This window comes from Catharus ustulatus, chromosome Z (assembly GCF_009819885.2).
Source record: "Catharus ustulatus isolate bCatUst1 chromosome Z, bCatUst1.pri.v2, whole genome shotgun sequence".
Classification (NCBI taxonomy): domain Eukaryota; kingdom Metazoa; phylum Chordata; class Aves; order Passeriformes; family Turdidae; genus Catharus; species Catharus ustulatus.
The window spans coordinates 67,955,875-67,964,614 of NC_046262.2; positions in this window are offsets into that span (position 1 = coordinate 67,955,875).

The window sequence follows — 8,740 nt, forward strand, 5'->3', positions numbered from 1 at the left end:
ATCTTGACTGCTGAAGAAATTGTTTTTGCTAACAAGTTTTGTTTTTACTCTCTGCTGGCACTGCAATTCTCCAGTAGCTAGTAGGTTTCCTAACTGTGCTGTGTTCAATTTTTCTTCTGATAGAGTTTTCTTTTTTCCCATGTTTTACATTTCTAGATGGAGCAACTCAAACTTTTAACGGAAACCACTGTTTTTTCTGTAACAGGAAGTATATCTTGTATACATAGTGGCTATAATGCACTGCACAGGGAAGTTTGCAATCTTTCATTTTATATTAACAGGGGCTTAGATGTTCCAGAGCATTAAGCCTCAGCCAACTTGGTGCAAAACCTGCATGTACAACACACCAAAATTGTGACCTACCTGAATGAGCTTTTCACCTTCCACGCCAACCACAGCATTGCACACACTCAGCCACACTGCCCTGGGGATATGACCCAGCTTATCTTGAGCAACCTGGGGGTCAGCATGGCAGCATGCTGTGCAGTGCGTACCCATAGGCTCATTTGCATATTTAGCAGTTTTTGCATACAGTAATTTCACGAATACAAGGCGCAGCAATTTGACAAAAATTTTGGTGGAAACCCGGAAGTGCGGCTAATACTCGGGGGCGGCTAATATGTGAATAATTTTCTGACATTTACAACCCCAGACGTGCCAGCCAGGGCGCTGAGCCAAGCACCTGCCAGTAAAAGCCGGCATTCCGCGATTGTTACAGTGTTACTGTGTTGCCCTGGCTCCCTGCAGGCAGCACGGGGGGCGGGGAGAGAGACGGGAGAGCTCTATTCCCTCCTCTGCCACAGCGCAGGGGAGAGATGGGGGGACCCCGCGCCGCCATTGCCGCGGCCCGGGGGGGGGTGGGGGAACCCGCGCTGCCATTGCCGCGGCTCAAGGAGCCGACGGGAGCCCCGCGCCGCCATTGCCGTGGCTCGGGGAGGAGGGGGGTACTCTGCCCCCGCCCTCCGCCACTGTGGTGGGAGCAGGGGGTGCTCCGTGCCCGGCCGGCGCCGCGCCGCGAGCGGGGCCAGGGCGAGCGAACCCAGAGGTGGCGGCCAGCCCCGAGTGGCAGCGCCGGGCTGGCCCACCTGGCCCCATCAGCAGCCCCTAGCGGACTGAGCCTGCACAGCCTTAGTTGAGCCAGTAAACCCCCCCGCCATGCCGCGGTTCTGTTAGTATTTGGCAACTTTGTTGCACGCGGGTCCTCGCTGCGAACAACAGAGCGGCTTATATTCAGGTGCAGCTTATTTATGGACAAAGAATGAAATATTTGCCAATACCCAGAGATGTGGCTTATACTCAGTGCAGCTTGTATTCGTGAATTTACTGTATTTACTTTTTCCACTAGAGTCAAGAAATCACTGCTTCTTCGGAGCTGTTACTAAGCTATATTTAATGGATCACAGGCAGTTTATCTCTTTGGAGGCAACTCTGAGTAGTAGTTACAGGCTATTATACTGCTGGGAAAGAACTTGCAATTTATGGTTACTAGTATGATACATATAATAATGTATTTTAAAAATTTCAGAGCTCAAGACTGTGGAAGATAAAAATAAATAATTATTTTATGTCATTGCTACATGGACCTGAAAATAACACTGTTCTATAAAGAAACCTTTCAAGATAATATATGCTTCATTCTACCAATTAAAACCCAAGAAATTAGGAGAAAAGCTAATGACAGGGAAACATGACATTTTAAATTCTATTTTTTATCCCTTACCTCTGATCTGAAGTCTCTGAAGCTGGAACTATGCTCCTAACAGATCTCAATAGCTGTTAACAAGTATTGAAATTTCATCTCCAAACCTGATGTCAAAGTAAGTTCCCTATGAAATCTGCATAGCACCTTGTAACAAAGGATATAGAGCTGCTATTCATTTGTACACTGCTCTTATCTGAATGTGAGAATATGCTTTTAAAAGTCTTCAAGAGTAGTCTTTTCTTCTCATTAATTCTAGCAACCAATTGTCATCTAGCAAATCACCAGTTAGAGCTCTCTGTAAGGGTTCTTCACACATGATCTCTTCCATCCGTCCTGCATTTTTGTTTGTGTGTCTGTGAGGAGAGGGTCTTTCTGATCCCCCTCTGTTCACTTGTTGAGAATCCCTGATTCAAATTGAAATCCTTGAGGATCTCTTCCTGCTTTATGGAAAGAGATGACTGTTCTTACTCTTTTTTTTTTTAGCATTGAATATATCCTGTGGGATTACCCTGTTTACACTGCCATGGTGTGAGTGGAACTCCTTCAAATCCACACTTGCAATCAGCTCAAAGCATCAGTCTTGTCCTATTTATAGCCTAAATTTCTTCCCACAGATTGTCTTTGGAATCATTTTTAAAAGCATCTAGCCATATTCTCTTCTCTGTTGTTACAATTTGTTGAAAACACTGAGATTATGCTGTAGTTGTCTTGCAATCATGAAATTGGCAATGACCTACTGACAGAACAGAGTAACTGCAGATGAGCAGTCTTTGCAGCAATTAACATATCCCAAATGCATGGCACAGTGTGTTGCAGACATATGTAAACTTTTGTTTTGCTAGCACAGGTATTTACCATTGTGAAGTCATAGCAGGTTCAAACTCACGTTCACAGGGATTATGTGTATTTCTTCTTATTTCCAATTAGTACAAACTTGTACTGTGCTTCATAAGATTCAAATTTAGGATTAGATTTCCCTGCTCCTACTGTATCTACTGTGATTCACTCTGAGAACCCTTTTTTCCTGTGGGATTTTCAGTCACTGTGTATATTGCTGCTCTTCATTTAGTTACTGGTGACTACTTATGTTAATTTTCATTCTTCTACCTCTGTACTATAGCTCTTACTAACACTGTTTTAGCTTTCATGCTGTCTCCTTTACAGAGGATCATAATGAGTGTATTGTTGTCTAGGGCTTCTTGAGTTCTTGCAGACTGAAAATTTGAAAATTTGCTTTCTGGTGGGTATCACTGCTTTAATCCTTTCTTTCATCAGATTACTTTGCTAGTTATGTAGAAGGAAGTCTGTTTCATTGGTAAAAATGTAGTTTGTTTTTCACACTTGTTTGTGAATCGTAACTTGTGGTCTCTCTGTCTCACTGGGGAACACAGAGTACAAGCTGGTGTACTGGCTCTTTCCTGTGGTGCTACACAAGGGCATGCTGGATCTTGCTTCAAGCACTCAAACAACCTGCACTGGGCCACCAGCAAATGATCTTTTCACTCTGAGTGATTTGACCAACACATGCATGATGCCAAATTTCCTCACATGAAAAAAATTCAAAGAAATAATTTTAAAGGAAAAATATTTAACTAAAGATTTCATAGTGTTCCTAAATAACATTGCATGTCATCTTATTTCAGGATGTGTAATAATGATGTTGTTTACAGAAAAGCCCAGGCCCAGGCCCAGGCAGAGTGTCTTCCTTCGTTCCAAGTGTTTTAATTTAGAAATGTAAAAATTAATTTATATTTAAATATTTTATTATTTTTAAATGTAAAAACCTCTTACAATTTATTTTTATTTAGATATACAATAACTTATTTCATTTTTCTCAATATTTTTCCTAATCACAGTAACTGCAGCTTGTTGTAATGAAAACAATACTTTTCAGAGGTTGATAGATAACAGATGTTCTCAGCAATATAAAATTAGGAAAATACTGTTACAAGTTATACATATAGATATGATGTTATATATTACTACATGTAATCTAATCTAACATGGAAAATGACACCACATGAAATATACAGTAATTTCACAAATATAAGCCGCACCCTTTTGACTAAAATTTTGGTCCCAACCTGAAAGTGCAGCTTATATTTCAGAGCTGCCAATACATGAACAAAGTTGGGAAGTGCGAGCCGTGGGCTGAGCTGAGCTCGGGAATTGAGCACCTGCCAGTAAAAGCCATGATCGCACGATTCTTACAAATTGGTTACTCTGTTACGTGGCAAGGGGAGCGGACTCCTGCCGGCACTGTGGGGCAGCGCCGGACCAGGGCAAGTGAGCCCGGTAGTCGTGGCAGTGCTGGGCGGCTCTGCCAAGCGGCTCCAGCCATGGCAGCACCAGTTGCCTCTGTGCGGAGCAGCCATGGCAGCACCAGTTGCCTCTGTGCGGAGCAGCCATGGCAGCACCAACCGCCTCTGTGCCAAGCAGCAGCAGCCACAGCAACGCCATCCAGCTGGCCCCGAGTGGCCCCGAGCCGAGCCAGTAAACCCCGTGATCCTGCGTTTCCATTACTAATTCGTTACTTTGTTGCACACAGGTCCTCACTGCGAACAAAAGTGCATCTTATAATCCGGTGCAGCTTATATATGGACGAAGACCTAAATGTTGCCAACACCTGGGCATGCGGTTGCAATCAGGTGCAGCTTATAATTGTGAAATTACTGTAATCTTCAAAATTTTAGTTGTCCTACAGTATTAAGAAATAACTTGAGGTCTTTTTTTCTTGTGTATTTTATTGTTAACGGGACACTTTCTCCTAAATGATGAAGCCTTTAGATAAAAGCAGCATCTTTTCCTTGGAAAAATGAATGCCTTGCCTACCTCTGTCAGCATGCATTTAGTAAATGTCTGGCTTGATTGGCATCAATTGCCCTTGAGAAGATCATCTTGAATAAAATTTGTCACGTTCTACATATTGCTGAAATCCTTCCCCTTCATTTAGATAAAATTAGCGCGCCATCTTGTGAGTGGTTGTGGTGCTGACAGAGGGAATGGCCATGTGCTCATGAATCATCACAGGGCAGTGCCGGGCCGTGGTGACAAAGCCCAGTGGCAGCAGCGGCTGGCCCCCCAGTGGTCCCGACGAGCAGCAGCGCTGGGCTGGGCTACCTGGCCCCGTCGGCAGCCCCTAGCGGACCGAACCTGCACAGCCCGAGCTGACCCAGTAAACCCCGCCCTGCCGCCGTTCTGTTACTAATTGGCAACTTTGTTGTACGCGGGTCCTCGCTGCAAACGACAGAGCAGCTTATACTCGGGTGCGGCTTATTTATGGACAAAAAACGAAATATTTGCCAACACCCAGAGATGCAGCTTATACTCATTGCAGCTTGTATTCGTGAATTTACTGTAGTCAGATTTCTGTCCCAGAGTGCTGCAGTGTTTCAGCTTTTGCTAATGTGTATCTCATCATTGCTGCATTTGATAAGTGGATGAACAGTGAAAAATTAAAAAAAAATTCACACTAAAACAACTTTCGGCTTCTAGTGGTTCAGATTCCAGGGTCTGGGAGAAAGAAGGTAAAAAAACTAACTCCATTGCTCTTATCCTTCAAAAACGTGCTACAAAAGGGAGTTACACGCTTCCCAAAATTATTTTTGTGGCCTCAAACTCTTTCCAGCTAAACAATTCATCCCTTTGAAGAATGCCTTGGTGACCCTCTGTGGTTTTCCTGCTGCAGAACCTTGTACATATTTCCTGCTGAACAGGGCAGAAAAAAAGCTCAATTTGGAGGGCAGAAAACCACCTGAACAGGAACATAACCCCATTTCTTCTCAGTACAATATCATACTCTGTTAGTGGAAGCATTCTGGTTTCAACACAGTTATCTTTTTCCTGACAGTGCAAAGAAAACCTTGAAAGCAGATATACCTAGCAATAATTTTAAAGTCTTCTTTGCAAACAAATGAGCCATAAGTGGGATACTGCAATATGATTGCGCAGCTTTGCTGACCCCCGAGAGAGCAGTGAAGTAACTCATCCCAGTTTCATTTCTTTTCAAGGAATTGCAACAAAAGGTTAGAAGGGAACTAAAACTTAGATTCCAAAGGGGAACTTTAAATCTAAACTTCCTAAGCCTTTGGAGAAATCTGGATTTGGATTGACCATTATTTCTTTGGTGACAAACTGAAAATTTTGTTCTGTCTCATAGAAAAAGATATACCACTGGAGGGGTTTTACTATGGTTTTTCCCCTTTTCTGGTTGATTGGTTCGAATTTTTTTGTGTGGTTTTTTTTTGTTGTTGTTTTGTTTCTTCAATTGTATTATTTAAGAAGTGTCTAATTTCTGGGGGCTTTCTTTTCCTGGTCCTTAAGAAATATTTCCAATCTACCTTCTTGAGTTTCCATTCAAAGCATTCTAAGTATTAAGACAATGGTAATCTGTTGACATTACTGAACTAACTTCAAGACTGGAAAAGCTAGTGTTTTTCTTCATGTTCTTTCAGACAAGGAGTGTTTTTCTTTCTCAGTTCAGTGGTACAGCCAAAATAGACTTCCTTTTCCCAGGATAGAGACAGGGTTTTTGCTGTGATTAGGTTTTTCTCCAACATTTTTTCATATTTTCAGTAGTCATTTAAACTCTGTCAGCTGAATTTTCATTAGAGAAAATGAGGAATTATTTCAGAAATCTTATGGCTCATATAATGTAGCATTTTAATGTCTATCTCTCCCTTAGGTGAGGATGGTAACAAACACCTGGGGGTAAAAACAGTTCAACAGAGTTTGACATTTATTGCTGCAACTGGAGATAGAATGCATAAATAGCAAATTGTGATATTGCAGTTCAAGATCAGCGTGCAAACATTTTTTATTAACAAAACGCTGATGTGCTTTAGGTTCACAAGTTCACATGTGTTCTGTTTGTGCTATATGTATCACTGAAAGTGTTTCAGTTTGGGTGGGTTTTTTTAATTTTGTAGTTGTTGTTGTTGTTTTGTTGGTTTTTAAACAACCAAACACTTTTGTTTATGATTTCAGTGTTCTTATGGTAATGAAAAATTTATTACAGGATAACTGCTATATATATGATAAAATTGAGAACTTTGATGCTGAAAAATGACTAAATGTAAGAATTACTTAAAATACCTTTTATAAACTACAGATTAAATAATGAGAGATGTTTTATTTCTTTGCATCCAGGATAATTTCTAATCCATTTTAAATGCGAACATTTTTACGTTTTGTTTCAACTCCTAATTAATTGTACTTGCTTTATGGAATAAAGTCATATGTAATCAACAAGATGTAAATTGCAGCCGCAGATATGAGACTTAAAAGTGCTAAGCACCACAGGCATGTTCCTGACTTATAATCAGATGTTCATTTTTAAACTTAGAGAGGAATAAAACCATCTATTTGACTGTCAGGATTGGATTTGGAGTATTTAGCAGATTTCATAGCTCAACCCTCAGACTGCGTGTATTATAAAAACTAGAGGAAAAGTATTTTTTCTGGCAAAATTGCAGTGTGCTTTATACTGTGGTGAAATTACCCAGGCAGGGAATGGATGTGACAGTTCTGCTTATGACTGTACCCTACCTTGTCATTGTTTATTTATTTGGCCTTAAACCTTTCCATTATAAAGCTCTCAAATAACTAAACATAGGCTTCATAGTACTGCGATAGTGCATATTAAAGGTTACTTGTGTAATAAATAAATAAATAAATACTGGTTAACAGAATTAGAAATTACTTCTCCATTCCACCACTTAGGCCATCCAGTAACTTTAGTTCTGGTTATGGGTACATTTGCCCTTAAAAAAGTGGAAGGGTTTTTCTTGCAATCGAACAGCTGCAATTTCTCCATCAAACCACCTCATCCCATCTCTCAGCCTTTCCCTGCCTAAGAGATCCAGGGGTTTTTTTATTTTACTTTCTTGAACTTACCCATAACTTCATTATTTCTCTTTGCCCTTGGAGCACAAAAAGAACATATCCTCTGATATGAAATGTATTTGGATTAAATATACAGGCTAGTGAAGGGTAAAATGAGCAGTCTGGGTACTCTTAAAAAAGACATTCTTGGGAAGGGCCATACACTAGCAACTAGAGATGCATGCATTATTGTTTCATTAAAATAAATAACATCTGGTTGTGTTATGGAAAGGATGTAGAACTAACCTCCTACTTCAGTTTTTTTTTCAAAAAATGTGGCTGTCTTGATGACCATGGATAATATTTGTCCTATAGATCATATATAAACTAAGCTAAACGAGCTATAATTCATGCTAGAAATATTGTACAAAGAGCGGTGTGAATGCCTGGTGAAAATCACAGTAGAATCAACTATGGTAACTAAGCTCAAGAATTTACAAATTTGCTTGGTGATAATTTTCATGTTTTAAATACATGTTCAGAAAGATCTCGGTACGCTTTTCAGAATGCCTTTGGTCCTTCTACCACAAAAAGGAGATGAAGTGGTACAAGAAGGAGAGCATGGCAGCCTACCTCCTTGGGTCTGTAGCTACTTCCCAGGAAAATAGCAACAGCCATCAGTTACTCTGATCTCTTGTCAGGAGGACAGAAAGGAACAAGCCTTGACTCAGGGAAATGTAGAAAGCTTACCTTGGGCTCCTCCTCAAATTCCCTGGATTAAAAACTAGATTGTTTCAACACTTGATAGTTTTGGTTTTCCTTTTCAATAATTTTTCAAAGTTTATGGTAATTTGAGAAATCCTAAGTTTACTCATTACACTGAATTTTTAAATCATAGAATCGTTAAGGCTCCCCAAGCCTTCTTTCTCCAGGCTAAACATCCCCAGCTCCCTCAGCTGTTCCTTATAGGATTTGTATCCCAGACCCTTCTACAGTTACATTGCCTTTTGCAAGACTTCCTACTGTTTCTAAAGGAAAACACATTTGTTGTGTCTAATTTTGTTTGCATTTTTTTTTGTTTACTTTTCTCCTTCCTAACTCTGAACTATCACTCTGAATTGGATAACTATTCCCCAGGGAAAGTTATCAGTCTCAAGTGAACAGTGTTTGTACTTGACCCATAAGTGTTATTTCCTTAATTGTGAAAAAGAGTAA